The 8648-nt window shown below is 40.7% G+C and overlaps 1 protein-coding gene across 1 annotated transcript in view; it reads left to right on the top strand.

Moving 5' to 3' along the window:
- The first annotated feature begins 376 nt into the window (after positions 1–376).
- disp3 (dispatched RND transporter family member 3) overlaps positions 377–8648 on the top strand; it is a 44906-nt gene continuing 36634 nt past the window's right edge. The window contains exon 1 of the mRNA XM_047155420.2: positions 377–882. The gene's annotated coding sequence lies outside the window, so the exon portion shown is untranslated. The remainder of the gene's footprint in view (positions 883–8648) is intronic.

Below are 8648 nucleotides of genomic sequence, written 5' to 3'. Positions count from 1 at the left end.
ATCCTAATTTTGTATCAGCGTTGCGTAATCTAATTGTAATTTATTTTTTGCAGTAGCACAATCCTAATTTTACACTACGTTTCGAATTACCATCCTGTGCCAACAATTTTCTTATTAAGATTAACAAGTCTCATTATTATTATTTTTTTTTATTTCCAGTCAGCCTATTCCAGTTCAGCTATCACCGAAACCCCCTTCTCTCCCCCCTCTCTCTCTCCACCCCCCCCCCCCCCCCACTCTCTCTCTCTCTCTCTCTCTCTCTATTTCGACTAAACCATCATTATATATAAAGGAGGGGGGACCAACCAATTCCATTTGTAAAAGCTTAAAGCTGGTCACAATTTTTCAAGCAAATGTCAGTGAAATATGGAAGATTCAGCTTCTTTACCGAGGTGCGTAACCTTGATGAACGGATTCGTCCTCCTCCTGTGTTTGGACCGTGTGTGTGTGTTTCCTCTCTCCTCCTGTCAGCTGCAGGGAGTCTGGATGCATGGATGGGAGCTTGAACAAACCAGTGAGAGACATAAAGAGGAACTGAGGGAGAGAGAGAAAGAGAGAGAGAGAGCATGCACACACACACACACACACACACACACACACACACACACACAGCTTCAGGAGCACATTCTTACACGCCACAAAGCAGTTGCTTGGACGACCGAAGACAGAACGAAAGACGGGAATCACAACACAGAGGAGAGGAAAAGGAAGAAGAACGAGAGTGGGTGGGGGGAAAAAAGATCTCCAGGTTCTGGGTGTTAAAAAGTGTTTGTTTCGAGACAGGATTGTGTGAAGATCATCTTCTTAAAGATTAAAATATTCCTTTCTTTTAGAGAGATCTTGTGGGGGAGATTACTACAAAGCAAGCAACTCCTCCAGCAGGTAAGAAGAGTTCTCCTCTCATTCATCCACTGCGCATTCACGTCTTCTTTCAAAACTTTGGGTCTCGATTGCGTACTATTACAGTGAGAAAGGAATGAGTTGAGTTGAGAGAAACGGGGTTTTGATTGGAGGAGAGAGCGAACGCACTATAAGGAGAAAAATAATCCACCTAAAAAAGAGAGAGAGAGAGAGAGAGAGAGAGAGAGAGAGAGAGAGAGAGAGAGACCGGTCTCCGAAGACAAAACAAGTTTGCTTTTTTCTCTTTTTCTCACACACAGAGGCATGCCTGATCCACAGGTATCCACGGAAATACTTTCATACATCTGATTTTAAATGCTCTAGAGCTCTACAGAACAGTTTAAGTCAGGCAGGTTGTTCCACCATTTCAGAACCACAAAAGAGTCCAGTTTTATTCTTAGTACTACCAGGTGGTATCACCAGGTACAATTCCCAGACTGTACTGATCATGAGGGGAAATAAATAGGTGAAGTGCTTTTGGTTACTCAATTTTCAAGTATAAAGAACTCCATGAAGCCAGTGGAGGCTGGAGATAAAGAGAGGGGCGTGACATCCACAGACTTTTTGGATTATCGACTGGCACAGGGTAGCAATAAAGGAACAATGGGATGGCTTCAAGGGCTCAGAGTAGACAATTTGGCCAAAGAAGACCCTAAAGACCCTAGAAATAAATTGTCTAGGAGGGAAGCAAAAAGCTGAGCCAGAAGCCCACTCCTTATAGAAAAATCACATACATTTCACATGATCATATGTTTGTTTGTTTTTCCCCCACACAATACGTGATACATGAATGTGAACGTGCTTATCAACATGCTACGCCCTGTGAGCCAAATGAAACATACGTGACATCGGGTAAATAAATACAATTACATGTGGAACGTGAACATGTGAAAATAATCGAATTGTGTTTACGTAAGTCACGTGAAAATGAATCAAATGCAAGTAAACAAATCATATAAAAATGTTTGAAAATAAAGATTTTCATGTGTAAAAATAAATCCCAAGTGAAAAATAAATCAGGTGGAAAAAGTCACATGTGGAAAAAATATGAAACACGTGAAGTGTTTAAAAACACATTAGTCTATGAAAGGAAGCTATCATTGCTGTGGATACCCTGTGCACTGGTTCAGTGGTGCCAGAAGGTAGAGTCACAGTTCTCATGCTTTGAGATGGCGAGAGCCTGGACGATGAATTGGGTCACTCCATGAAAACCGCAGCCAAACTGTGACATGAGGGTAAAATCCCACCTTCACGCTGACTTTACCGTAAAACATAATGGCATACGGGTCAAAAATAACATCTCCACTCAAACATGAGTTATGAGGCATCACATTTACTGTATTGCACATGAAAATAACAATGAATTTCCATCCATTTTCCATACCACTTCTCCTACATAGGGTTTGCAGGGAAGCCTGGAGCCTATCCCAGGGGATTTGGGCCACTTGGGACACCCAGGACAGGGTTGCAATCCATCACAGGGCACAATCGCACACACACTCACATACTATACTGTCAATTTAGAGATGCCAATCAGCCTTCAACACATGTCATTGGACTGGGGAGGAAACCGGAGCACTTGGAGGAAACCCCAGTGCGGAGACGGGAATCGAACCCCCAACCCCGGAGATGTGAGGCAAACATGCTCACCACTAAGTCACCATACCCCCTTAACAATGAATTTTAACACAAGTTTGAAAATGATCAACAATTTGGACCATTCTACAGATCTGTTAACTTGAATATTTCAAGAAGACTCTTTAGTCTATTTTTTAATCCAATCACAAAGAAGGATTCATTAACTTTCACTAGGAAAGTTAAGGTAAGACCATATCAGTTATTGTAGTTGCGATATATATTAATCGAGTGACTTCACTATACCCTGCGTGAAACGTTGTGAGTATAACATGGTGTAACTTACCTGGACACGAACAATTACAGATTGTCAAAAGGCCTGCGTTGAATGATTATTGAAAGGACGTGCGGATGTACTCTCAGGTGATACACATCATGCCTGAATGTGGGGTCTGGTTGGAAATTCGAAGCTTGGGAATAAGGCTGTTTCGAGCAGAACACTCCCAAAACAGGACACGATAAAACTACAAACTTTAAAAATGTTGATTTTATCTATCATCTTAAGTTCTGGTTATTTTCCTCTGCTTTTTTTTTTTTTATATATATACCATAAATTGTGCTGACTGACAGAGAAATATTGTTGTTACTAATGGAAACCTTGTTTTTTATTACACCCAAAATGGGCTGTGAAATGACCCCTAACAACCATCCCGATAGATAACTATTAAATAGCCTCTGTACTAAAATAGGAAGACTTTTATTACAGGAAAGGTTAGGAATTAAAGCACAAACTAATTACTTTCTTATGTATGGTAAGGAATGTCACAATTTTTGGTCACTAATTAATGGGAGAATTTAGAAAGGCATTATGTTTTTACAGTAATAGGAACAGGACAACACTGAAATTATATTATGTTTATCTCAAGGTGTAACACCTTACATTAATCATGATATTTATCTATATTCACTGCAATGTTTCATTTTATTGCCAGTGATTTATATACATTTGAATGGCTGAGGTTTTCATGGAGTGACCCAGTTGCTCTGCATATTCTGACAGATATAGTCTGATCTGACGTCGTGTGGACAAAATCAATGTGATGTGGTCTGCAAAGTCAAACTAGCCATCGATTGGTGCTGGTGGACCGTGATGTAGTGGTGATAATGAGTCAAGCTTGATGGAGATATTGTGTTGAACTGAGAGACTTACTGGAAAAGGACTTTGAGACGGCGATTTCAAAAGAGCTGAATTTTGTTGGGACAGAGGTCATAAGAGAAATGGAGAGACTGGAGGACTGTTCAATCACAATGTGGTGTCCCATGAGAGAAGGAGGGAGACCAAGCACTGATCTGAATTTGACAGTACAGTAAGAGAGTGGCCCAAGCACTGATCTGAATTTAACAGTACAGTAAGAGAGGCGGCCAAGCACTGATCTGAATTTGGCAGTACAGTAAGAGAGGGGCCCAAGCACTGATCTGACTTTAACAGTACAGTAAGAGAGGCGGCCAAGCACTGATCTGAATTTGGCAGTACAGTAAGAGAGGGGCCCAAGCACTGATCTGACTTTAACAGTACAGTAAGAGAGGGGGCCAAGCACTGATCTGAATTTGGCAGTACAGTAAGAGAGGGGCCCAAGCACTGATCTGACTTTAACAGTACAGTAAGAGAGGCGGCCAAGCACTGATCTGAATTTGGCAGTACAGTAAGAGAGGGGGCCAAGCACTGATCTGAATTTGACAGTACAGTAAGAGAGGGGGCCAAGCACTGATCTGAATTTGGCAGTACAGTAAGAGAGGGGCCCAAGCACTGATCTGAATTTGGCAGTACAGTAAGAGAGGGGCCCAAGCACTGATCTGACTTTGACAGTACAGTAAGAGAGGGGCCCAAGCACTGATCTGACTTTAAAAGTACAGTAAGAGAGGGGCCCAAGCACTGATCTAGTTGGACTGTTCACACAAAGTTATCCAGTACAATTCTTTTTGAGAGATAGGACCCATGAGTGCTGATCTAATGGAGTGGTACAGGTGTACAGGTTCCCAACCTTGGTCCTTCTACTCTGTTCATCTTCTTCCTGATACGTCAATTTTATGTACACAAAAATTGCAACCTAGGGGTCCATAACAGACGGGTAACAAAAAAAAAATACATTACCGAGGCCTTTTATACAACACCTCATTGGTGTAGCCTTTAAGAATTCATAAAAGTAGAAGTAAACTCCCAGACATGTTTTGAAATTTATGTGTTGCTGCAGAAGCTGATCATTTGTTTTAGCACTTGTAATTTTGGAAGGAGGAAGAGAAGAAACCGTATCAGTGCTCATCTTACGACTCATCATCTGACCATACCGAACATCCTTTCAACACATTTAGTGCTGTTTGTCTTTACAGTACTACACCTGTATACTGTAATGATCTATAATCCATCTATCATCCAGAAGAAGTTGGGTTCCTCTGAAAGTTTCTTTGTCATGTTTTATCGGGGAGGTTTTCCTAGCCTCTGTTGCCACTGGCTTGTTCATTAGAGATCTAAATCTACATCCAGATTTCTGTAAAGCTGCTTTGTGACAGTATATATTGCTGAAAGTGCTATACACCTAAAACTGAATTGAATTGAGTAGGGTTTTTTGAATCAGAGCCTTCTGCTCTCAACAGCTCTGATCTTGACCCTTAGACAGCATAATAATGCCAGGGCAAGACAAGCTGCATTTTCTGTCTTATTACCTTCAAAAGAGAGAAAAAGAGAAGCTGGTAAGAGTGAACGAATGTTATATATATATATATATATATATATATATATATATATATATATATATATATATATATATATATATATATATATATATATATATATATATATATATATATATATATATATATATATATATATATATATATATATATATATATATAAAACTATAAGTGAATAAGAAGTATGACATAATGCTTTAATTACACTGTTGAAAATTAATCAAGATTAGGATGGTAATTATTTTCCTATAGCAGTACAATCTGTCATATTGTATTCCTTACTTGGTAATGCCTTCATTATTATTCTAAAATTATTAATTATTAATCTAAAAAATGAAGAAGACCCTTCTATGAGCAAATGTGTCTCAAGCAATATTGTATATTGATGCACTTATGTTTCATTTACATTTATTCATTAAGCAGACGCTTTTATCCAAAGCAACTTAGAAACGTAGAAATACAAGCAAAGCGATATATCAAGCGGAGAACAATACAAGTAGTGCTACCGTGCAAGATTTATTAATTGAGCTCTAGAAGTGCACAGAGTAGAGGTGTAAGAGCCAGAGCAAGTTTTTTATTTATTTATTTATTTATTTATTTATTTAAAATGTATTTTTATTATATAGAAGAATAATGTGGGGTTGGCGTTTTAGGGGTTGGTTAGGTGTTCACGGAAGAGGTGGGTCTTTAGCTGTTTTTTAAAGATGGTGAGAGATTCTGCGGTCTGGATTGAGGTTAGAAGTTCATTCCACCACTGAGGGACAGTTAGTGTGAAGGTTCTGGAAAGGCACCTTGAGCCACGCTGAGTAGGCACTACTAAGCGTCGGTCGTTAATCGATCGCAGATTGCGTGAGGGAAGGTAAGCCTTCAGGAGAGAGTTGAGGTAGGAGGGAGCTGTTCCAAACAAGGTCTTGTACGTGAGCATCAAGGCCTTGAATTTGATACGGGCGGCTACAGGAAGCCAGTGGAGGGAGATGAAGAGGGGTGTGACATGCGTCCTTTTGGGCTGGTTGAAGACGAGGCGTGCTGCTGCATTCTGAATCAACATGAAATTCAGCTAGTTTGCTGTTCTCTGGGTTTTGGGGTTGCAGAAATTTCCAAAGGTAATCAATGCTCTTGTGGCTGAACAGGCAAATCCCCATAGCCACGCTCCAAAATCTAGTGGAAAGTCTTCCCAGAAGAGTGGAGGTTATTATAACAGCAAAAGGGGGACCAACTCCGTGTTAATGCCCAAGGTTTTGAAATAGGCGCATATGGGTGTAATGGTTAAGTGTCCACATACTTATTGGTTCTATTGTGTACATTTCATCACCAATAAAAATTTCTGCACTTGCTTCTCATTCATAAACAATAACATCTAAACAAAAAGCTGAATGATGTTCGTTAAACGCGAATCATGCCATTTTAAATGAACAACATCCTTTTTTGGTTTATCACCATTTTGTGTCATGTTTGGCTAAATATGTGCTAAAATGACTGAGTTAAAACCGAGGCTTGCATTTATAAGCGTCCATTTATAATCCAAACATTTCAGAGCTGTGAAGGTGCAGCTTAGCCTCACGATAAACAACGGCTCACAAAAAACAAAGTTTTTTTTAATTTTTTTTTATGCTAAGTGCACACAACAAATTCCTTAATTACTCATGCCATACAGTAATTGAAACGTTGATTGACAGATCTGATTTTAGTCACGCAACTGGAGCTCCACTGCTTATGAATGAAGCATGGTGAGTGGCTACGAGCCCTCCACTGAGGCACGTAAATAAATGCTCCTCAGAAAGATTAAAGCACAATGAATTTACACCAAATTGAATACCAAGTGAGACAAGAGGGCAAAAACAAGGAGGACATGATCCATATTAGCTGTGAAGGACGGAAAAAGGAAGGGGGGGGGGGGGGGGGCGAGGGGAAGGGGGTGAAGGAGAGAGAGGAAGGGAGGAGAGGAGGGATTTAACTATTTTTAGCAGCCGTCTGATGGGAAGGCAACGGTGCCTCCACGGTGCTGCACTGACATGCAATACGTTGCACACAGTTTCACACTCAGGCACACAGAATCCTTTACAAAGGTTGTAATGTCTGAAATTATAGTGGCGTTTCGGGAAATATATTAAAGTTTAACAGCAAGGAACGCTGACAGAAGGTGTTCACCTGAATGTTTGCCATCTTCTTCTCCTCTGTTTTATAATGGGATCATTATGTGTTTTTAAAAAATGTACCAGTATCTAAATTGGCCATCTGTTGCTTCTCATCTCAGTCCACAAAGAACGGTAACTTTACCATCATCTCATCCTTATAAATATATATAAAGGAAGAAACTCCAGATTTGTGTGTGTGTGTGTGTGTGTGTGTGTGTGTGTGTGTGTGTGTGTGTGTGTGTGTGTGAAGACTAGGCAAAACACAAGCAGAAAAGACAAGACTGCAGTTGAATGCTACTACTATCTAGGATTGAAATACACAGTAGTAGGGGTATAACCCCGGTGTCCTGGCGAAATTCTCTCATTGGCCCTTCTCTATCTAATAATCTCCATCTCTGAATTGGCTACATCACTCTCCTCTCCACTAATATCTGGTGTGTGGTGGGCGTTCTGGCGCACTATGGCTGCCGGCGCATCATCCAGGTGGATGCTACACACTAGTGATGGTTGATGAGATCCCCCCTTCCCCCATACTATATAACACCCTGGATACGGGGGACACCCTGGATGGGGTGCCAGTCCATCGCAGGGCACAATCGCGCACAATTTGGAAATGCCAATCATCCTACAGCGCATGTCTTTGGACTGAAGGAGGAAACCCCCGAAGCACGGGGAGAACATGCAAACTCCATGGACATAGTGTGGAGGCGGGATTCGAACTCCCGGCCCCGAAGGTGCGAGGCAAACATGCTAGTTATTCATTTATAACCAGCAAAATTTCTTTCTCTTTATAAACCATCTGGGATCCTGTTAGTTACAGAGAAAGAAAAAATCCTGTACCCTGTGTGCATTATGGCGAGATTTCCTATCCAAAAGAATATAACATAAGTGTATGCCACTTGAAACATTAGACACTTAAAGCCAAAGACGTTTCAGGCATTCAGCTTGCGCAGGGTGTCCTGACATATTCTCATAATAACACCAAAGCAGTTATGAAAGTCTACAACAAGGCTTCTAATTAATGTGTACTTGTGCAGGCTAATAGTCACACACACAGTAATTAAAGGAGCCCAAGCCCAGGCATTTGTTCATTAAGTTGATTTCCTCCTGTGTACCTCAAACTTGTGCCGGAAATTAGCATAAAAAGCTTTAGCTTCAGGATATTGTTCATAATGGCCCAATGAGGCAGGATAGAAAGAACAGCCAAGAACAACATCCCGTCGCGCTCGTCTTTCCCCCAGACTTGTAGCCTGAAATTGCTTTCGCCTTTAAATTCATTTCTGCTGAATA

The sequence above is a fragment of the Ictalurus punctatus genome, chromosome 5 (assembly GCF_001660625.3).
Source record: "Ictalurus punctatus breed USDA103 chromosome 5, Coco_2.0, whole genome shotgun sequence".
In the NCBI taxonomy this organism is placed as follows: domain Eukaryota; kingdom Metazoa; phylum Chordata; class Actinopteri; order Siluriformes; family Ictaluridae; genus Ictalurus; species Ictalurus punctatus.
Note: the sequence above shows the minus strand (reverse complement) of the source record. Positions and strands in the feature narration are given on the sequence as shown.